Source organism: Amblyomma americanum, chromosome 1 (genome assembly GCF_052857255.1).
Source record: "Amblyomma americanum isolate KBUSLIRL-KWMA chromosome 1, ASM5285725v1, whole genome shotgun sequence".
Taxonomy (NCBI): Eukaryota; Metazoa; Arthropoda; class Arachnida; order Ixodida; family Ixodidae; genus Amblyomma; species Amblyomma americanum.
In genome coordinates this window covers 124,096,498-124,120,139 of record NC_135497.1, presented here as the reverse complement: position 1 = coordinate 124,120,139, position 23,642 = coordinate 124,096,498, and the positions used below count along the sequence as shown (strand labels likewise).

Genomic DNA, 23,642 nt, shown 5'->3' with positions numbered 1-23,642 from the left:
CCCCCTATTGTGGGGTGTGGGCTCCTCATTCTCTTGCCAACACCCCTTCTTCACCCCTAGCATGAACAATAAACAACCCACTGCCCTATCCTCACTATGCGCAGTTCAGTTCCAGGCAAGCACGTGACCATTGGTTTATGGCGTCACAGATCGAGGGTGCACCAGTGTTGCCTGACTTTCACACGGTTCAGGATAACTTAAATACAAATTACTTGTCGCACCAAATCAGCCTATATCTCGCCTACTTGTTCAGATATACTTAACAAACTACATGCAATAAACAATTTGAGTCTGAAGAATGGTACCATGACCTCTTCAACAAGGCATCGAAAGCATCTGAATTCCTTCAATGCAACCTTGGTTTATGAAACCCAGACACAATGCTTTTAACATAGAATTAATTAGTGTGCTCGAAATGAAATATACCTCCTTGATTTCTAACAGATGCACATATACTAACAAAATCGGAGTTTGGAGAACGAGCCTGCCCAATTTATATCTAAGAATTACTGAGTATCAAAGAAATGAAACAAATATCTGAACTTACCTCTGCTCAAAGGACAGCAAATATTTTCCATTCCCTCCTTTTTCACAAATAATACCATAGTCACTCTTACTTCACTTTGTGCCATATCACACCAACCTGTCGTGTTTTTACCTGCATTGATCACCAACTGAAAGATGCACATATCTTTCCTCAATTTGCTTTTTTCATTCACCTTTTTTCCACCCCATTCGTTACTGGAATCAACTGCCTGGTACCATTGCATGTGCCATTGATCATGATAAATTTGAAGCCAGTCTGAAATGTTACCTCCAGCTATAGTCGTGACCCTTCCATTTTTCTGTGCCTTTTGTGCAAACAATGCACTCAAATGAACATGACAGTCTACTGCTATCTGTCTTTATATTAACGTGATAGCGTTAATGGTCCCGTTATCCAGAACATCTGGTGTCAGCGTTGTGAGCAAAAAAAAAAAAACACTGGCATGGCTCTGGCAGGTGATCCGCACAGAGCAACCTAGGAGGCAGATGGGCCACATAGGTCGTGTAACCTTGCACCGTCCTCACAGCCTGCCCACTGGAAAAGAGCCACGTGCCTACCATGGCATGGGCCAGTTAAATGAATGATTGGTCGCTCGGGAAGAGCAACCGGGGCCGCAGAAGGCCCACTGCTGGGAGCACCTGCCATCACAGGGCAGTGGCGCATTGCTTAACCGCTGCACCACCGCGCCAGAAAGGGTACGAGGACTCCTGGCGATCTATGACTGTAAATTAGAGAATCACCTGTATATATGACAATTAACTCATTATGCTATTTGAGGCTAAAGGTGAACATAAAATCTTATATTCTTATATTTGCGGTATTCAGTGTGTTCCAGTTTATACCAGCAAGGTTCAGGTCACCAGCCATGATAATTTTACTTCCAGACATGTGCTTGAGCATATAATACAGAGCCAAGATAGGTTCCTCCAAAATTCTAAAGTGTGTAGATGGTATCCACATTTAAGAGACATTCTTGCAGATGCAGCTTGCACCGCACAGCTTCAACACCAGGGACATCTGCCATTACAGAGGAAGATACGCTTTGTTACAAAAATGCAACACCCCCTTCCCTTGATCCTACTTCCCTGCACAAAATCACATACCCGAGTGGTACAACTACAGTCTGGCTTGCATGGCAAAACGAGTTTGAGACTCTTGGTCAGACCAAAATGTGGGCTGCAGTTTGCCTGAAGAAACAGATGCGTGTTCAGGAAAGGTTCGTCTTTGTAAGACCAGAATATAGTCGGCAGTTCCAAACCTGGCCAACGTGGCAAGCAAAAAAAAATTAAATTTTAACCCTTGTGCATACGTGCCTCCATATAAATACCTTCAAGCATGGCACAATTAAAATCGCCGTACTCTCAGCTATCTAAAACGTAATCTTTGAGATGCCCTGTTAACCACTTGAAAACTTGCATATCAGACTTGTTCTTGCCCAACTTGAATTCACGTTCCCCATGTGGTCACCACACCAAGCCTATTTAATACAATTGTTCAAGTGAATTCACACCTGCACAGCACATTTTCTAACCATAAAATATGACCAGTAATCAAGCGTTACTAATGTTAAGTTACCGCTATCACTCACTAAAGTTAATTACAAACACTAGAGTTACGTACGAAGATTGCTTTGCTTTGTCCAAATCAGGCATCCTACTAACCTCCCCCTAGCTGAACCACATTGTGCATCCCGTTGTCTTTATAAAGACAGCAGCTTTAGGCACTTATTCGGTCGCACCACTGCAGCTAATTTGACAGCCCTCCTGAAAACCATAAGCTGCTGGAATGATATTTCTGATCACACCGCTTCCATTAATGACCCTGCAGTCTTAAATCACCAAGAGCTGTTATGCTTTTCCTGGTTTATTTTGTGCTGTCTTGTACTTTGTTAGTCATGTTTTAAATGTTCATTTAAACAGCAGAAATATAATGTGTTGTGTACTATTCTCCAAAGCCTTATATTGTATTACATATGATTTTCTGCACCACGTGCAGTTCTGTAACTTCTTTCCTACATGCTTGCCTTTTGTGTAACCCATTTATGGTGAAGCTTCAGAAGTTTGAAATATGACAGTGGGTAATGTGAAATTTGAGTGCAGCTCTTCAAATGCCACTTGCCACCACTGGCAGGTGACGTGTTACACTGCTAGCCACCTTCCAGTTGCCCATTCCTCCACTCTCTCCCTGGCAGGTGGCGTTTCACTCTGCTACCACCTGCCACGCCAAGAGTGGAGGAATGAGCAATCAGTTAAGACGTTGAATGCAGGAACATGCGCTCAAGAGCTTCTCTGTAAAAAAGTGATGTCCTATATGTATGCGGCCTGTTTATCTCCTTCGCTTTCTGTATACGCCCTCCGCACATAATACTCCTATTAGAAGCGTGTGAGTGTTTTGACTAAATGAATCTCCTGTTGAGAATTCGCGACGGAAGGGCAATGATTGCTTTGGCTAGGTGCACAGCAATTTATAGCACAGCTGCAGCGTAGAACATAAATGCATGAGGAATTAAATGATGAGGCGGTATAAGCAGCATCAGCCCCAATTCCTTTGCAGTCTAACTAACAAAACAGTCCCAGATTAAGCGTTAGAAGGTGGCGGAAACACCCATGGTCGTATTAGCACACACGTAATTGCTGTGCATTTTTCAAATGACAAAACATGTGATCCCCACGTATAGCCATGCATAGCAATGCGTGAAAGAGTGAAAACTTCATTGTGCAGTCGATATGACAGTAGAAGTTCTTGGCACACTTAAATATTGGCACCTCACAAACAGTAGCACAAAACAGCCCATTTTTGCCTTTGCAAAACCATGTTAACTGAGCCCATGATGCCAGAGGAATGTCTGCAACAGAAAGGTGCTGTGGTAAGTGGACACTGACATCATAGGCACAAGGTAATATCTAGCTATGTACTTTGGTTCGTAGCGCTTTTCTCTTTTATTTTCTGCCGAGAATTACATCGGTAGTGGGGCCTTGTTAGGCTCAGGCCAGCTGCCTTTGACTTGGCCGTCGAAGACCATGCTCTGTGCAATATTGAAAATAAATAAAACAAAAAATGCCTTCGTTTGAAAGCGAAAAACTAGCAGGTCTACCAATATTCCTAACTCTCCGCGATATCCTGGCGTAATCGTTCACGTTGCGTACTGGTGAACGATCCTACATTTTCGCTGTGGCACTATTATAGATTGAAGCCCAACTGAGCGCCAGGAATTCACACCCACACAACTTCCACAGCAAAGTAACCGGGACGCGTGACAGGCAAGGCGAAAGACTCGCTGCACAGTTCTTTAACTGACACAACTTTCAGTGCAAAGTAGCATGCAGACGCGAGAGGCAAGACGAAAGGCTCACTGCAGTTTAATTCACACAGAAATAAAACATACAATGCTCGGTGCAACTCACCGCACCTGACGTTTAAAATTAATGAGCATCAGTGCCGTCAAAGGTTTGTATTTCGTGTAGAGCTCATCCTCCACCATTCAAAAAAACAGCCTGCTGGTACTTAATGTTCAAGTAAAAGCAAAGCTTTACTCCATTCTAGCACTCGTTGCTCACGCACTTGCCTGCCATGTAAGGCCAGCTACGAAACTTCTGCTCCATATTTCCAACAATCGTACGCACTGAATCACTTGATATACCTGAAACGTTCACCTACCCTTCTTAAGCTTATGTCTTGGGAACTATTCGCGATGTTTTGAAATGTAACACAAGCAGCATGGAGGCGGCCATCTTGTCTAACGCTTTATGATCCCCTAGCGGTCAACGCCAGTACTGCCATAGCAAGCATATTTGAAAGCAAAACAAAAAAAAACATGTCAAAATGCATGCCAGCACTTTTAAATGCTCGCATTTTAGCTTTGCTAACACTGAATAACGTACACACCCCAAGTTGTCAAGATTTCACAATGGTTTTTACGTTTGTAAGTTTGCAACACAGTGGTTGGCAAGCAAATTTGGCTGCTGATGATGACACTAGCACAACAGCGCTTATGGTATCCACATGTTTGTAAACAAACGAGGTGGCGCTGCAGTCCCTAGCGAGCTCGTGGTAGGCAAAAGGTCGGGAGTGGCGTCGTGGATAGGTGTTGAGCGCGGGTTTTCAAGACTTGTAGGCGCGTTTCCAGTTTCTGCGAATCATAGCAATGGTCGATGCTTCCAACTTAGTAATTTGTCGAAGTACACGAGCTCGCGTTGGCCACGTGCGGCGTATTCAGAGAAATAGTTTGCCACTGTGTATTGTATATATGGTTAGTAGTAAACATGTAGAAAGCGTTCCTGCCGTTTATTTATGCGCTAGGCATTGAATAACACAAGTTTTGACACTCTGCACTAGCCGGAATGATTTTACTTCGGGACAGTAGTGAGGGGAAGTGCTGGCGTTGTTTCGTCGGAGCAGACATGCGCTCATCGTCTGCTGACATACGTACGTGTTGCGCTATGCGAAAAGTGGGGACAGCGTCGTGTCCCTGATCTCCTGTCTCGCTTAGCGCTGTTTTTAGCCGCATGACCACGGACCAGCCAGGCCGACTTGTCCTCTTGTTAATCTGGTCGATTTGGTGAAAATTTTTGATTTCTAGAATTATTTTCTTTCCTAGCCCTGAAGTCTAGTTTCGTGACGAAAAATTATAGCAAAATATTGAGTACAAATTTATAAATTACGCTTTTTAGAAGTGTGGTCGTAACAAAAATTGTGAGGTAATTTCTTTGATTTCAGTGCCGCATTTCTTTGACCAAATCGAAAGCGAAGATGCAATAAACGAGGGAATAAACTTTAGGGTTCGTTTTCTGACCTCTCACATTTTCTGCGACTGGATCACTCACCTTCGTAATTCGCATGAAAATCAAATGATTCCATTTGTCGCAAACTATTCCTGAGACGTTGAGGAGCGTAATAAATCTCTCGATTTTTTTCCCTACACGTGCAGTACTGTGTTATTTTTTGTAAGAAACGTTTTCCTGTAACTATGCATGCATAAGTACTGATCATATAGAAAAAGAACTAATCGCGTCATCGTACAGAACAGGGCTTTATGTACATACTGGCATAAAAAAACTGCGCACTATCTTCTCAATTATTTGCGACCTTGGGGAGACTTGACGACGGTGTTAATTATAATTACCCAGAACCGCACCAGGCATAGCTATAAATAAAAGGAATTACTGAAACTAGCGTAGGAATTTCATATTTGCACCAAGTTTAGTTACATATCGCATGCATGAGTAACGAAAACACTTTTCATTGCCGCGTCCCCTCTCAATCTCGCCACGTGTCTGTTAGTAGCACGCCTGCGGCTGCTTCTTTCCAAACAAGCTTCGCGATCATGTACTACCTCATGAAACATGACACATGCATGATGCAATGAAAAAGCATATGGCGTTTAGCACACTTAAGGTACGCTATTCTAAGCACGCCAACGCGACCGCGCAAGATTGACAAACTTACCAGACTTCTTTCTACTCGAATGAAATAATTACGTCGTCATATCAAGAAACAGTTTCAAGTAAATATTAAATGTCGTAAAACGCGCAATTAAAACATAGTGTGCTATTAACAAAAAAACGCATTCTTGTCGGCGCCCCGTGCACTCCGGCTCAAGGTGATAAGTACGTGTGCAGCTGCATATGTTTTTTTTTTCATTGAGCAATTACCAGCCTACTATCCTGAAGTTCAGGTGATTGAACGCAGTAACTTGCATGCTATTAAGTGCATTGAGTGGCAGTGCCGATCGACTCCCAGACTTCGCGCTTTACTACCGTGGCCCAATGCCTGTTAGCCAGTTTCCGAATGCGGCATTTATGCGCGAGAAACCTATCGAGGCTAATTTAATATTTTTATGCTACTACGCGGATCCCGCAGTGACGCAGCTGGTCAATACATGCTGCTTCTGCAGTGTACAGGCTTGAAGCAGCCGCCGGTAGCTGCGGCAGCTGCGGTAGGCATGGGCAAGCGGAACCTGTTTTGCCTACCATGCGAAAGTCGCTGCTAACGTCAGCGCCACCGCATCTTCGTGACGTCGCGGGGTGAAGGAGGTCCATAAATGGCGCGGCGTTTGAAAACGATAGCGCTATGTTTGGGCCAGTGCAGACGACGGGTGTCGTTTGAAAACGTGCTGACGCAGATGATTCGTGTCGCAGTGGTTTTGATAAGCTAGCGTGGCAAGCGAAACGCGCAGAGTTTGATACAGCAACGGTGCAGGTGAGACGCCATGTTTCGAAGCTTCTCTTTTTCCCTTGCTCGCAAAATGCGCCCTTCCAAATTATTCAAAAGGAAGTGCTCTGAGGCTAAATGGCGGTGTTGAGAGAGCGAAAAATGCTCGACAATACCATGTATACATTACCAAAGATCGGCCTAAGGTGCGCAATCATCAAAGCAGTACAGACACATTCGGCTGTACGTTCTGCGTAAGCACAAGACATAAGTGAATATAAACTGCCATGTAGAATATGAATACGTCTAGTAAATAATTCCAATGAATTTCTTCTTATTTTGGTTTCGCTGTCTAGCATCCGAATAGCAAAGCGGACTAGTGCAATTACGTACACGTTACGTGGGCTTACAAAACCAATTAGAATTACAAAATATTTAGTCGGCATGGACGAAAGTGGTCATCCATATCTACTTGTGCGCTAAGCACTGTTACAACTAAGAAAGCACGCAACTGATGGTTTAATGTCCGTGCGTCTTCAGAACTTTGTTTTCGTAGTGAAGGCGCGAATATAGTCCGACGTAACGCAAGCGCGCGCGCGCGCTGCTTTGGTGAAAAGGCTCCGTCTATAGTTCGACGCACTGCCGCGGCCAGCGTAACCGGCGGCTGCCAGCGTGCCCCGACGGGCCCGGCGCAGCTTTGGCTCCTGCTCCAATTGCGCGCCGCCGACCGCGTCGACAGACAATGCATCGCGCGGAGAAAAATGGCGGATGCCAGTGCGAGCGGCGTGAGTGGCGCGAGCTGCCCAAATATTGAAATTGTGCCGGACATCGTTGTGGAACGGTTTATCGAAGCCATAAAACAGCACCCTTGTGTATACGACACCAAAAGGCTGGATTTCAGAGACCACCAGGGCTCATACTTGACAGCGCAAACAAACGAGGAACCTGCCATGACGCCACTCGAGCTGCTGGCGCTCTCGCGCGCGGTCCCCCGGGTTGCTCCCGACGCTGATAAATCTAGGTGCGTCAACGAGTGCTCCGCAATCGTAATGGACCAAAAAAGAAAACCGAGAACTGCAGGAATAATGAAAGAGCTGGTAACCTATTTGGCGGCTGAGGGCTTAAGGCCCGTCCTTTCTGACAAGGAGGGGTTCTTTATCCTAGCGCCGGAAGAAGTTTTCAGGAGGAAGGCAGGGGAGGCAATTGAAAAGAACTTCAAAGAAGTGGCTCTGAGGCCTGCTGCCATCAAGAAACGGGCCAAGGTCCTCCTGGAAGGAATGAACCTCGATCGACTGGGTGCTATGGTCAGTAATAGCAAAGGCACCGTTCTAGACCTGTTTTTCACAGCCAAGACACATAAGCCGGACGTGCCCTTCAGGGCAATTGTTTCGGAGCGGGACACTTGGCAGCATGCTGTTTCTGGGTATCTTCAGCGTCATCTTGGTTCTCTCACGTTGGCCGACCCATTTTTGGTGGAGAACTCTGCAGGTGTTGTGAAGTTTCTGTCACAGGTAGAGGGAGAGAGGCATTTCGCCTTCAGCATATACGTCGAAGATTTATTTTACTCTTTACCCCATGATCAGCTTATGAAGTATGTGAAGGACTGCATTACCGTGGATAATGACGAGGCTGTGTTTGTGGCGGATTGTGGTGTTGCAGTGGAAAGCTTCCTAGAGCTCCTATCGTTTTACCTTGACTCAACCTTCGTTGGGTGGGGCGAAAAAGTGTACGTCCAGAGGTCCGGCGTCTGCATTGGATCCCGTGTCGCACCGGTCTTGAGCGACATTTTCCTAAGCAGGATGGACGTAAAACTAGCGGAGGATCTTGCCGATTTTGCAGGGAGAGTCTTCCGATACGTGGATGATTTTTTGATTTTCTTAAAGGATATCTCCCCCAGGGTTATCCCGGACGTCGTCAAGATATTCAAGGAAAGGGGCGACGGTCTGAAGTTCACATTTGAATTGCCACAGTCAGGCTCCATCCAGTTCCTAGACCTGAGGATTGATTGCCACGCGAGTGGTGTGTGCTGGAAGTATCACCCACGAACGGAAAAGCCCCTCCTCAATCACAGTTCTGGTCATTCAAAATTGGTAAAGGCCGGCATTGCTACTTCTTGCCTAAAAGCTTCTCTCTCAAAATCCTGCTCCCACAAGGTTGGAACAAGCTTCCTGGGACAAACGCGCAGGTTAAAGGAAGCAGGTTTTCCTGATCATGCTCTGGGTAGGGTCACTGAAAGGATCTTAGCCAGGTCAGGCAGGCCCCCGGTCATCGCGAAAGAGAACGTTGTGGAAAAACAATTGGTAGGAATCCCCTACGTGCACGGCATTTCACATCGCCTAAGAAAAGTGGGGGCGAGGTACGGGGCGAAAGTTGTTTTCACCGCGAAGAACAAACTCGGTGGTGTGTGCAGTGCTGTGCGCAAAAAGATTGAGCATGATGGTAACCGCGCAGTGAATGATTGCACGATAGCCCACAGAAAGAGGCTCACAGATTGCGACACATGTGTTGTGTATCGCGTTCCACTTTCATGTGGTAAGAATTACATCGGCCAGACTGGTCGATGTATCAATGAGCGTTTAGCGGAACACCGCAGATCTCTAAAAGGTGCTGTGTCCTCCAACCTCGCTTTGCACTGCAGGGATTGCAAAGATTGCTTTCCTCACCTTGACAGGACAAGTATCTTGTTCAGGCACAAAGATAGGGTATGCCGGGAGCTGATAGAAGCTTACTTGATTAAGAAAGAGAGAGAAGATTGTGCCGCATCACCGTCGGTCAGCCTGCAGGATCAGGAAGTTCCTTTTCTGCGCAGATTCTTGGGGGCAAGTAGACAGTACGGGGAGTTGGCCTGATGTGATTGAATTTGGTTTTCCTGTTGCTGTGGTGTTCCTTATCACGCAGGTATGAAATGTCATTGATTTCTTTGTACATCGATTGTGGCGGTTCCTTTTGTTGTTTTTGTGTTTTATCGCGCCTATAAAGCTTCCTTTCAGTGAATAAAAGTTCAGTTGATAGTCTGCGCTTGTGTTGTGTCTCCTCGTTCGCTTTTGTCCTCGTTTGTTTGCGCTGTCAAGTATGAATCCACACCAACTAGCCCAACTTTCTGTTCTTATTAACCACCAGGGCAATGAGAACGCTTGGCAACAGAAGGCGAAGCACCGGTCTCTCCACGGGTAAGTTGTTCCCGTGGAGAGAGCGATCTTTCGCACATACATCGAGCGCCTGCGCTTTCGCCGCAAGCGGTGCACTAGCAACACGAGAGCAAGTTTCTGTCGCGCGGATAACACCCTAGCCATGTTTCATTAGTAGCCGCAATGCCGTGGATGGAACGAAACGGATGAGGCGACGCAGAAAAAGGCGCCAACGGAATTCAAACTGCCGGCGTGTCGACGGTCGGCGCGCGAGGCGGCGGTCGTTCTGCGCATGCTCGGCGCGCGGCGTCTGGTCGCATAGGGGGTGGCGCTTCGGCCAGCGCAGCGAAACCGGCGTAGCGAGACTGAACACGTCGGACTATAAATGCGCCTTAAATGGTTCATTGCTTGTTGCCACATCGCCAAGCGTAGTCCTTCGAGGCGGTGTAATATAAGCTGAACGAAATCTAGGTCCGTAGTTTGAAACCTGGGCAACGAATGTAACGCTTAAAATTGCTCCAGCCGTACGCGCGGCATACCTGTGTCGTGCTTACACTTTTATGCAAATGGACAGTTTACTTCACTTTGCATGAGTGATATATGTGCATAAAAACAAATCAAGGGCCTTCATTGTACTCTGTGATGCCGTCATCAATATTGGCAGCTTCTTGGCACTACAGCTATGTTACGCAGTGAAGGGATTTCATTGTATTGTGCAGGCACTGATTTAAGCATGCAGTACTGATTGCCCTCCTTCTAAATAACTGGTTTTGATCTCCCTAGGCGTTTAATAGTGCATAGCACCTTGCCTTGAAATTCTTCCCCCTTCTCATTACCTTTTCCTATTCCTGCTTTCTCTTCCTTCCCACCTGGCCGTGGAAGATGCATGTATACCTGCAAGGCCATCCCCACTTCAACCTTTCCCTTCACCAGTTGTGTTGGAAAACACCTACATTCCCATTCCTGTATATTAACCTGACATTCACTGCCACATTTCACGACGCGCAATAAATGAGTGTAAGTGCGCATTTACACAACATTTAGTAGGCCGTTTCATTTTCCTGCAACTAACGCCACACTGCACTAAAATGAAACCACTGGTGCAGTGAACAGCAGGCACTTCAAAACCTTTAGCCTGATAAATCGAGGCGCCTTTCCTTATGAGGAAAATTCAAATTATGGTAATGGTGCTCAGCGGGAAAAAAGAGGCACCTCATGAATGCCTAGACAGAGCCACCCTGGGAAGTGGTGAGTGAAAAAGTAGTCCTGAAGACATTACACGGCTCAGCACATTAAAAATTGTTTATGGAACTACTATTTTCATTTGCGCCATTTTTGTGTTGCGCACCATTATATTTCATTTATTGCACCTGGCAGGTGCTGCGTGACGAATTGTACGAATGGAATTCAATGTAGCAGGAATGAGTAAAACATATGGTTCTGAATTAAAAATTTATAACTTTTACAAAGGCACACATACAACCTAGAACTGGGGGCACAGCTATACACTCCCAACATGTGCCAGTACAGACAAAATATAAATAAACACATCACCACACAAATCAATGTATGCTGTCAAACGGTCACAAACAGTTTCGCCCAACATGGAGGAGTGTGAAAGCGTTTACAATGAAAGTTGCAAGCTATTGCATAAAAAAATAATTTGAAATTCGTTCAGTGCGTTAAGCTGCACTGAACCTAATTTTAAGTAAGACTTGTGCAAGGGTGCTTCCAGTGGTAGTAGTGGTGGGCTTGAAGAGTTGCACGAAACATGGAATCCTTCTTCCATGGCACGAAAGCAGCCGATTCCACTCTGTTTTGTTTTTTTACGTGTCGTCTGAAATCAAGCTACAGTGCGGTTGACCTAATTAGTGCGCAGAAAAAATTAAACGAAGGCAATTAAGGCTACGTGCCTGCCGAGCAAACTATAGCAGGGAGCGCTTGGTAAGAAATCGACGAAGATAACATATTCTTCTGTCTTGTTCGGCGCTCACGATCGATGACAAAACGCCAAAGGGCGAAGTGTTGCTGTATGTGATGTGTGGTTGTCGGTTTCTTTTCCCTTGGGAAATAGAAGACGACCACGAAGTGTGATTTTCTAGGAAAAATAAAGTGCTTTACCAGCATAAGCGTGTTTTGTTTATATGTAGCTGTTGCACAGACGTGACCGCGGGGAACCACCCTTTATGCGCGCTAAGTTAGCAGATTGCCTCTAGCACCTTCCGCACGCATTTGCTTACCATCAGTTTTGTGATGCTGACGTGCGCCTCGTTACCAACGGCAGCCTGAAAGCCGCCCATGGCAAATAACCGCAGTGCCCATAGCACCTGCCGCCGCACCGACAGCACGCTCGCATGCGCACCTCCCAGTCCATCGGCGACTTCGTCGCATAGCCACTCCACAGTCTGCTTCTCCAGTCAAAAAAAAAGGCGCCGAAACAGCTCGTCCGGCGAATCAAACGCGCCTTCGTGCGCCCTCCTTCGCCGCTGCTCGCGCCGGCGGAGCCGCCTCAGTCATATCGCCGCGTACACCGCCGCTATTTTCTGTCACAAACGCAACAGTAAAATCGACTGCCTCGAGCTGATCACAAAAAAATGTCAATTTGCGCCTGCATAATTAGGTGTGCAACGCCATCACTTCTACCACATCCGTGACGTAATCTGAAGCCACCCATGACGCAAAAAAGCAATATGGCCGCCGGCCACGACCGACCAATAGGAGGGAGGCTAACCATCCATTTTTCGCAAGTTTTTGAAAACTTTGATATTTGACAGTTCAGTAATACGGCCCCAGGAGTCTTGCAAACAGCATCAGCAGTAAGCATGGGCAGCGCCCAGGACCGTTCTGCGCTCGCATCGACAGGCACCATGTGATTTGGAAATGACTACATTGAGAACATGTCACAATGTGGGCAGGGGAAGACAAGCACAGTCATTGCCATAGCATCATTACAACGATAATTGGAGCATGACTGCAAGGGCACTGGAAACGTCAGGCACTTAAAAGGGAATTCATCTCTGAGCTGAAATGAGCCTCTACTAATATGCAAATATATTAAATTATGAGAATGACAAGGAGACTACGCCATGCTCTCATCGGTTGTGCTTCATGCTAACTAGTCACATTTCTCACAAGTTAGCTTAAAAAAGGATAAAAGGGAGCACAACAAAAGTCAACAGCAAAAAACCTTACTGGACTGTTTGAATTGCTAATGGTTTTGAAATCCACAGATGTAAGGGTGTGTCATGAGCGAAAGAAAAGAGGGATGAGTAAAAAACTGGACCTAAGGACAGGCACGTTAATTGGCACATGGCACCTGAAAGAAAGATAAGAGGGAAGAAAAGAGAGTGCAGTGGTATTTTTGCAAGAAATGGAGTAGACTACGACAACACTGAAAACAAGGCGGAAGTAGAAGAAAATGAAGTGGACGTATAAAAGGAGGTATAAAATGCTGTCTGTTATTTAACTGTCAATATTGTTCTCTTGTTTTTATTCACTGATTTTTCAAAATTCACGATTGGTGCTACATTTTGGCCAGGCCTCAGGTTAGGTCTGTAGGCCAGGTTAATGTGCATTTGAGGGTGCGTTTGGCTTAGGTATGTCGCTGACCTCCCCGGGTGGAGGGACGGCAACCTGGTTTGCCAGCTTGCCCACCCAAAGCTTGCCGCTAGAAAATTTTCGTAAAAATGGAATTGACATCATCCCTGTGGCTCTCGTGCCGATCGGTGAGGGAACGATCAAGATGAAAAGCCCCAAGGTCCTTCAGCAGGAGCTAAGATCTCTCACTACCCACTACCTCCAGATCTCTGAGGTGCGACCGTTCGGCCGGAGAGGCATTGTTTGCAGGTCCGCTGACATTGATTGTGTCACAGACCTGCTCCAGTGCAAAATATTTCAGTCCTTAGCGGTTAAAGCCTTCATCCCGGAACAGCTCGCATGTTCCAAAGGTATTGTTCGTGGCGTGGACCCAGCATCTTCCCCGCAGGATATACTGGAGGAGTTTCAGGATGCAGGTGTGGGGGTTCTTTCTGTCTACCGGTGCAGTAGAGAATTCAATGGTGTGCGTGTTGCGACAGAGTCAGTTATCACTACGTTTGCTGGTTCCTCCTGTCCTTCTGAACTCAAGGTTTGGCCGATAGTGTATCGTGTGGACCCTCTGCAGCCCCGTCCTCTTCAGTGCAACAACTGTTGGCGTTTCGGTCACAGTGGTAAAGCGTGTAAGTCGGCGACCCGCTGCCGGGTTTGTGGAGAAGGGCATTCAGATGACAGCTGCGCCTCTGATCAGCCCCAGTGTTGCCTATGCAAGGGCAACCACTCAGCTGATGATGTCAACTGCTCGAAACGAGCCGACGAACAAAGCCTGCTCGATATCATTCAAGCGAAACGATGTTCGAGAGCAGATGCTTATGCACTTCTGGATCGGAGGGATAATACATATGCCAGCCGTGCGCGAAGCTCTGTTGCTGATATACCGTCAAGTTTGACTACTTCAATAGTGTCCTCAGTAGAACAGGCTCTTTCTGTGGTGGTCGAGCGAATGCTGGGCAGTTTCACCGAGGCTCTATCTCAACTTGTTGCTGGCCAATCTCTGCCTACTGAATCACATGTTTCGGCGGCTACGCCGGCATCACTCCCGAGTGCTGCTAGTAAGAGTCATTCCATGTCGCCTCCTACCGTGCCCCAAGTACCGCCTGCCAACAGCGCTCCTGACAGTGTCGCTCACGTAGATCCTTGTAGCATGGACGTTGAAATGCTCACCACTTCCCAGAAGCGTCGAGCTTCTTCCTCACCCTCGAAGTCAGCTGTTCCGCAAGTCAAAGCAAAGAAAGGACCCCCCAAATTAATTCCCCAGACTGATGTGCTGAAGGAGGCTGTTGATGCCTCTTTAACCAGTCGATAATCATGGCGGGTCTAAAAGTTATGCAGTGGAATTGTCGCTCCGTACTTTCTTCTTTACCGGATCTTGAATTACTTCTTCATAAACATAATCCAGATATTGTGATTTTACAAGAAACGTGGCTCTCTCCACTTAAATCATTCACATTTAAAAAATTTCGTGTTTTCAGGGTAGATCGCGTTAATGGCAGGGGTGGTGGGTTAATAACTATGATCTCTACGAAAATATGTCACCGGGCATCAATCTCGCAGACAGTTATGCGCCCTGACTGTGAGTTGTTGGCGGTTGAAATCTCCCTTCCACAGTGCGCCAAAGTCACTATTGCTAACGTCTACTTCCCAATCGGTGTTCACAGGACAGACTGTTTGGACACCTTACTGAGCGGCGCAAACAGCACAGTCATCGCAGGAGATTTTAATTCGCACCACAGTGCCTGGGATAGTCGCTCTGACTCCTGCGGCCAGCTTCTGTGGTCCTGGATGTCAATGAATGCAGTGCGCTGCTGTAATTCCGGAGCAGTAACCTTTATGCGTGGAGGATCCCGTTCGATCATAGATTTAACATTAGCATCTCGTGGGGTTGGCGTATCTGCATGGTCAACTGAAGAATCAGGTACATCTAGTGACCACTTTCCAATAACCTTTTCTATTATATCCTCGCCTATCAGAAAAGGTGGTGCAACCATGAAAGTTCTAAACCACATTATGTACAAAAAATTGATATCTGCCTCACTCCCCTCCATAGTTAGCTCAGGTCGAGTACAAAGAGCTCAGCGGACAATTACCTTTCTGCACGATGCTGCTGAGAGTTCTGTATTCTCGGTGTGCACTACTGCTCCTGCCAGACAGCCGTCTCCTTGGTGGACGGAGGAGTGTGAGAAAGCTTATCGTCGTAGAAAAGCAGCCTGGAAAAGCCTTTCCTATAATCAGAGCCCAGCTAATTGGATAAATTATAAGTTCTTCTCTGCATGTTTCAAAAGAACTGTTAAAAAGGCAAAGGAGGATTATAATCAAAATTTAAACACGTATCTCTCAAAACCCCAGAATAAGAAGGCTCTCTATAGATTCATGGCGCAGAATAACAGCTCTCCGGCCTCCAATCGCATAAGGTCAATGGTAATGTCTCCGCAGGAGGCTAAGCAAAACCTTGAACGCATCGCGCAGGGGCTGGCCTTACGTTTCCAGGTACAGAAAGCAGAACCTTTGCACACTCTCACCCCCAGCTCGGACTATCCTGAGGTCGACGTGTCGGAGCTCCTGCAAATTGTTTCCTCGATGAACTCTGCTGCTCCGGGATCTGACGGGATTACTGTGGGCATGTTAAAGATTTTAGCGCACGACTTTCCAACTCACCTTCTTGATATTGTAAATGCGTCATTGGAAACCTCTTGGATTCCTCACAGTTGGAAAATTGCGAAAATAATTTTACTTTTAAAAAATGCAGACAATGGATTTCAATTAGACAATATTCGGCCGATTGCTTTAACCTCAAATTTAGTAAAGCTAATAGAAAGAGTAGTACACAGTCGCCTCACAAAGCATGTTCATCATATTAACGGCCTCAGCCCCGCACAGATTGGCTTTCGTCGCGGTTGTTCCATATGGTCCGCGCATGTGGATCTCGAGAGCCGAATACGACTCTCAATGCGCCAGAGAGAAGTTTCGGCCTTGGTGACGCTTGACGTTGCGAAGGCCTATGACAGCGTATAGCACACATTCCTCATTAACAAGCTTGCTCAACTACAACCACCGCATTACCTCTACGCCTGGATTTGTGAATTTCTAAAAGATAGATTTTTCTTCTGTACAGACGGATCTTTTTGTTCTAATACCTATGGTCAATCAAGAGGTGTGCCGCAAGGCTCTGTTCTTTCTCCGCTGCTTTTCAACATATTAGTTCGGGACATCCCCATTCATCCTAACGTTACAGTTTATGTATACGCAGATGATATAGCTTTTTTCGCATCAGCAAATGATATTCATGTGCTCTACGGGTATTTGCAGGCATATCTGAATGCTCTTGAAGTCTGGTTGGACCAAATCAATTTATCACTTAATGTCAGCAAATGCGGCGTGCTGGTATTTCCACCCGACGCTCCTATGTACATCTCGCTAGCCTACCGCTCCACTCCAATTCCGCAGGTGGAGTCGGTTAAATACCTAGGTGTTACTTATGACCAAAATTTGGATTGGCGACACCATATTAAGAATAATGTTATTAAAGGGGAACGTGCACTGGGCCGTTTGACCCGAGTTGGCAATAAAAAGTTTGGCATGCGTCGTGACACGCTACTGTTGCGCTATAAGGCTTATATGAGACCGATTCTGGAATTTGGTTGCCCCTTGTTCTCTGGTAGCGCGAACTACAAGCTGCAGCCATTAGCCTTACTGGAAAGACGTGCCCTACGGCTATGCCTCGGGCTCCCAAAATCAGCTTCCAACGCTGTCCTTTATCTGGAAGCGCGTATCCCCAACCTCTATTCCCGCTTCCAACTTCTAACAGTGCGTACTTTCCTCAAGTCTTTTGACCCGGCCCCAGGCGTTAGAATTCCAATTTTTGTATCCCAACCACACCTTTTTTTGACTAATCACTGGCCACGTTATCAGCTTCCGCAAGTTAGGTTCACGCAGAATCTGTTAGCTCCGCTTCAGGTTGATCTGATCTCCTTGCAACGAGTTGCTGACACGCAGGCTGATCCCGTCTTCTATTACGACTTTATTTTCCCGTCCCATGCGAAGCATATGCCCGCACATACCCTAAATGGTCTTCTTTCTGAACACCTCCAGAATTTTCCACATCATACTGTTCTCTCCACTGATGCCTCCGGCAGCTGTGAGAAGGCGGCGATTGGCATATATTCGCAGGATCTAGATTGGAGCTACTCCGTTCGTATCCCTGATTATACTCCTATATTCTTCGCAGAGTTTTTGGCCATTGGTTTGGCTCTTCTCAAAATTCCCAGACATGTCGCACGGGTTCTTATTCTCACAGACTGCCTTTCAGTTATTGTCTCTCTCCAAAATTCGGAAAAATCTTTCTTGACTCGTTCACTTAGGTTTTTTGTTCCGAGCACAGTGCGCGAGATCCGTTTGGTCTGGGTACCTGGGCATTCAGGCGTCTATTTTAACGAGGTGGCTGATTTATTGGCAAGGTCAGCTCTCAGCGCACCTGTAATATATCCCGTCCCTCACCTCATTCTGTTAGCAGCTTCACGTTTCCAGCGGTTCCAACATATTTCAGCCACTTTGAGTGATCCGTTGCTGAATACCGTGGACTTTCAACACCTAAAGTACCAGTGGAATATCCGGTGGTGTAAGTCAAGGCTTTGTGAAGTGTCCATGACGCTCCTGCGATGTAGAATCCCTCACTTAAACTTGTACTTATGCAGGTGCGGGTTCGCTGCGACAAACCTTTGTGTATCATGTGGGCAAGTTGAATCAATCGATCATTTTCTCCTCTCTTGCCGGCGGTTCGCGGTTCAGAGAAAGCAATATCTGGAGGTTCCTCTTTCGAGACTAGGACTGCCTCTGTCTCTTACAGTTCTTCTATCGTTCGGTGCGAGTGCCAAGGGATTCCCGTTAAGCAGTGTATGCGGCTACCTTCATGATTACATAAGTGCAACTAATCGATTATCTTGTTAGCTATACACAAAATTCTTTCGCACGTCCAAAAAAGGCTAGATTGATTCTATTCCGGATGACTCATACCTCTTGAATTCATTTTATTTTTCCCAATTTTTTTTTATCTTGATTCAGTCTTCTGACGTTTCCTTCCCCGCGCAAATGCTTCCTTGGCATTCTACCCTATACCTTGGCCAATCCCCCCCACGTGGGTATGTGCCATATTACTTTAGGAGAAGAAGAAGAAGAAGTGGACAGGAGGAGGAATATTCTAGGTGCGGACGTTGGTGCACGGCCGTCAGCTGCTGCAGGAGGTGTTTAATCGCGAGGCCTACTGACCAGGCGTGGTCCCCACCGGTTGATACCCCGGTCCTGTGGATCATGACGCTGACCCTGTCTTTGGAACGTGGGCCCTGTGTCAACGCCTCCGGATCGACGACTCTGCCAGCGGTAGTTGCTAGCTCCCAGACCTCGTCACCAGTACGAGGATGCCCCAACACCGACATCCAGCTAAGGCGACGTGGCAGTACCGTCTCTTTTCACCTGATCCTCCTCAACACTCCTCTCGTGGAAGAGCGGCGTCTCTTGAAACAAGGTACCGCCTGGGTTTTTGTCCCTACTCCGCGTCCGAGATAGCGCACGAGTCACCCGCCTTTGGTAGCAAGACTATAAGTGCGACTTTGTGGTTTACGTGTGAGGACCAATAGTGTGATAGGACTGCGGTGTTTTCTGTAGCCTTATATTGGTGTATGTGTAGTGCGCTGTTTTGTTTGTTGTTCAGTCATGTGTAAAGTGCGTCTTGAGTTTCCTCTTCGAAGCCTTCTCTCTGCTTTATAGGCTTGCACACATACAGAGCGCTTACCATTCCACACCATAAGTACACTTTTGTGCGACAGGGTGCAAGGCTTTTAGGAACACCTCTTTGAGCTACGTGGTCAGTGTAAACTCTAATGAACAGCAAATGGCTACATAACACTCCAATGCAGATTGCACTCAAAAACGCATGAGAAGAACCAGTGGGAATTTTGCAGGGCTGACCAATAGATAAAGTATGGTTGAATGTGAGAAAATCCTTCGTCTGCACAAATTTGCGATACCACGGTCCAAGAAGCCAGAGAAGCGCAGAAACTGTGCTGGCAGAAACACACTCAACATGTAAACACTTCGTTTGGTTTGGTTTATAGGGGTTTAACGTCCCAAAGCAACTCAGGCTATGAGAAACGCCGTAGTGAAGGGTGCCGGAAATTTCGACCACCTGGGGTTCTTTAACGTGCACTGACATCGCACAGTACACGGGCCTCTAAAATTTCGCCTCCATCGAAATTCGACCGCCGCGGCCGGGATCGAACCCGCGTCTTTCGGGCCGGCCGCCGAGTGCCATAACCACTCAGCCACCGCGGCGGCTGTTGTAAACACTTAGTGCCATATTTCTCGATGAACACACATTGCCACGTACACAGAACAGGTAGGACCGTTCAACCAATGCTACCCATGTTGACATTCCATAAGCATTACTTGTACCCTGCTATTTAAACGTTCTACCTCGGCACCACAAAAAAGACATGAGAGGAGGAACTGGGTCAAGAAATGTGCAGAGCTAAAATTTTTGTATAAAAGTTAACACCTGCACACCACTGCACTTGTGCTTTTTAAACAGTTTCTACAGTTGCAATACACACACAACAGTTGGAAACGTGCAGTCATTCACTAAGTTCACTCAGTACACATCACATCGCAACATGTTACAATGACTGAAGTGACCCCTCCTTCCCTTTCTGAAAAACAGAAGTGCAATACCAGCCTCCTTCTCTACCCAGGCAGTGACATGCAAGGCACCACAGCGGAATGGAAACGGGGACAATGCTTGTGAACTTGATTAATTTTAACCTTGAGAAATTCTTGTATGCTGGGCTCACCAAATGAAAGGTGGTGCTGGTTTTGCAGACATAGATTCCTATAAATCTCAAGACAACCGGGGTACCAAGATAAGAATAGACATGTTCTTGGAGGCAGGTCCAGTACTGAGTGTTCTGTAGCTTGAAACGTTGAAAGAGAAAATTGCACAACACAGCTGCAAGCCCTGAAGATCTTCTGAAAGGCTGCTATGCAGTGCCGGGAGCCAAAGAGGAAGTGGTGCTGTTGCACCTGACTGGCAGAGGCATTGATGCTTTTTCATTAGGCATCTAGATACTAGGCAACACTCTCCATGGCACTTCATTCAAACAGTGTCAATGACAGGCCTGGATGAAAGACGTGTGCACCACAGCATTGCAAAAGGGCGCAGTACCAGGCTTATTTTGTAGCAGGAGGCAGACCCCATTTGCAATAATGATGTGGCGGGCTAGAGAGCTGCAGCAGAGGCAGCAGTTTGTTATTTCGCTCAGTTGAACAAACAGCTTCACGCTTGATCAGCCTGAACAAGGGAGCTGGAAAGGGCACTCACAAGGCTGTAACTGCAACGGTTCACTCGAGCACAAGGCCTGGGTTGGCCGAGTCTGTACATAATGTGGAGCCAGGTCACAGTCTGTGCAGACTGCAAGAAAGGTGAAGACATGATCACCACGGTGTGGCTATGCTCGTAGTGTCCAATAGGTTTGTTGGACATCTGTCAGTAATTTGCAGCTTGGTGTAAGCCTAATTGTAGACCAGCAGACAATTGGGTTGTACCTTGTAATAAGCTGGTATTGCCATTGTGTTGGTCGTTGATGAATGCATTCATGATTGCACAGCTCCATGGGTCCCAAGCCAGCTGCCTGCTACCTCGTCTGATACTGGTTGTTGGCTGTTCTTCGAAGTTTACTGTCGGCAATGCGAACCGCATATTGCAGCATTCATTAAATGTCTTCGATTCAGAGCTGAACAGTTTGCTTGTGACAGTTTGTGAACAGTGGCAAGCCGTATGATACATGGTCGCTTGTATTTGTGGAAAATATGGAACCAGGTACCGCAGGTGACGACATTGGTGAAGGGGCACTGCAAAGTTCTGCAAGTGCTTTGGCTCCATGAAAAGTATTCGACTAGTGGCAACATGCAGCACTACATGGTTGTGAGGTGCCGTTATTCCGAAGCAGTGAAGACGTAGCTGCACCACAAGAATATAAAACAGCTTGCCATTCGCAAGGACATAGCTTGCTGGGAAGTAGAATTCCACACTTTCCCGATTGTTTTCCCATCCAAGATTTCCAGCTTGCCAATACAGGCTGTCAAGAAAGCCAGCACAACGTTAGTGGACTTGAAATCCTTGTCATGCGGGGTTGAATGTCGGAAATCTTCATACGGACTATAAGCGACACAAGAGTGGAGAGCTCCAGATTAATTTCAACCGCAGCGGTGGCAAGTTCTGCGAAGATTAAATGCAAAAACGCCAGCATGCTGTGTGTTGTCCGTGCATGTAAAAAAATCCCAGATGATGTCAACAGATTCCAAGGAGCAGATGTAGCTCAGAAGCATAGCAGAAACAGGTCTCACTGTCACTACAGTACCCACTGATACGAGCACTGCAGGTAGTAGTGGAGGTCCTACGGCCTGCGGTACTCGTAGCAGTCCCCATTCACATGGCCCTTTGTACCGCAGTGATGGCATGCGTAAATGATGTGCCTGGTTGGCACCCTTGAGAAAGAGCAAGGATACCTGGTCCATACAACTTTTCCAGGCTCCTGACAAGGATCTCGGCCGGCTCCTCCACTCCTTCACCAGCCGACAGATGGTATCCATCACCAGCAAAAAGGTGCTTCTTTGGTGCTTTAGCTACATCCCGGAAGCGATGCTGAAAATAAAATAGAATTTGTTCAGAAATAGGGCAAATTAAGGCAATACGTGAAACATGGTTTGATATCTAGGGTTAATGTCCCAAACTGACTTCAGCTATGAGGGCTGCTGCAGTGGAGGGTTCCGAATTAACCTAGACCATTTGCAATATCACAGAGCAGCACATGGGTGCCATTTTGTCACCGGGGTCGGTGAGCGCCCTTGGCACTGAGCAACCAGCGCGGGGAAACATTTAAAGCATCACAGCAGTATAGAGCTGCAGTAAAATTTCACCTTTCTGGTACATTTTCGAAGTAAACAACACATGAATAGGCAGAAACAAAGCAGACCACACAAACATAGCACTTGCTTAAAACACAATTAATTCGAACACGTGAAACTTCTGGCATATAAAACACGCATCAGATCAAAACCTGAGTACGCCAGTCCCATCTCGAACCCACCTCAGTTACACCTAACAAATGCGCTCGAATCAATTCAAAGCCATGCCGTCAATGTCATGCATCATGCATACTCTTATTCCATCAGCGTTTCATCTCTGAAGGACAGCCTTGAAAGCCTCTTACTTTGACGCTGCACTGCCAGCCTTTGTTTACATTGTGCATCGCCCCCACATATCTCACCACGCTGTGCATCCGTTTCAGACAACTTGCCCTGTTGCTCGCACAACAACGTTTTCAGGATCTTTTCCCCCGAGCTATTGTGGACTGCAATGCCCTTCCCCATGAAGTCGCCGCCACCACATGGCCATTTTCACTTCTCGAAGCCTTTACAATGCATTTTCAAAGGCAATGCTTGTACTTCTATTTTTTTCCTCAAATATCTCTAACCCCACCCTTCATGCAATACCTCCAGAGGTGGTCTTTGAGGAAAACAAAGTGAAGTGAAGATAAAATGTCCGAATATATATATATATATATATATATATATATATATATATATATATATATATATATATATATATATATATATATATATATATATATATATATATATATATATATATATATATATATATATATATATATATATATATTCATGGCAGGTCACCAAGCAGACATGCTAGGATAAATATTTTAATGCCTGCATGTACCCATTAGCTACGCGAGCTCTGCGTCATGATAGCGAGCATATACTGATACAGTCACCACCTCCTGCTGCAATCTTCTGATTTTCTTTAGTTTTCTGCTCCTATTTACCTTCATGTTTTTGAGAATGAATCTGCGAACCGACATATGCACCCACTGATACTGCAATGCGCAGCCATGCATCCTTCATGGCCCGTTTTAACCTTGCTGGCAGGCCTACTGAGAGTTTTATGACACCAGCCACTGTATCGAACGTACTACTTGCCGTGAGTGAGAGACAAGGCCCTGCACTCCTCTGAACACTCACTGAGTTAACAGATATCATGATTTTACGTATGTTACCCAGCATTTTAGGTGCTGAAAAACCAACCTTAACATTGGCCAACCTTTGGAGATTGTGTGGCAGAGTGTGAAGGTAATGAATGACAGCAACAATGTACTCTG

General features: G+C 46.3%; 1 protein-coding gene across 1 annotated transcript in view; it reads right to left on the bottom strand.

Moving 5' to 3' along the window:
* Positions 1–23,642, bottom strand: part of LOC144113603 (uncharacterized) — a 117,699-nt gene that overhangs the window by 82,673 nt on the left and 11,384 nt on the right. The window contains exon 2 of the mRNA XM_077646772.1: positions 3,767–4,200. The gene's annotated coding sequence lies outside the window, so the exon portion shown is untranslated. The remainder of the gene's footprint in view (positions 1–3,766; positions 4,201–23,642) is intronic.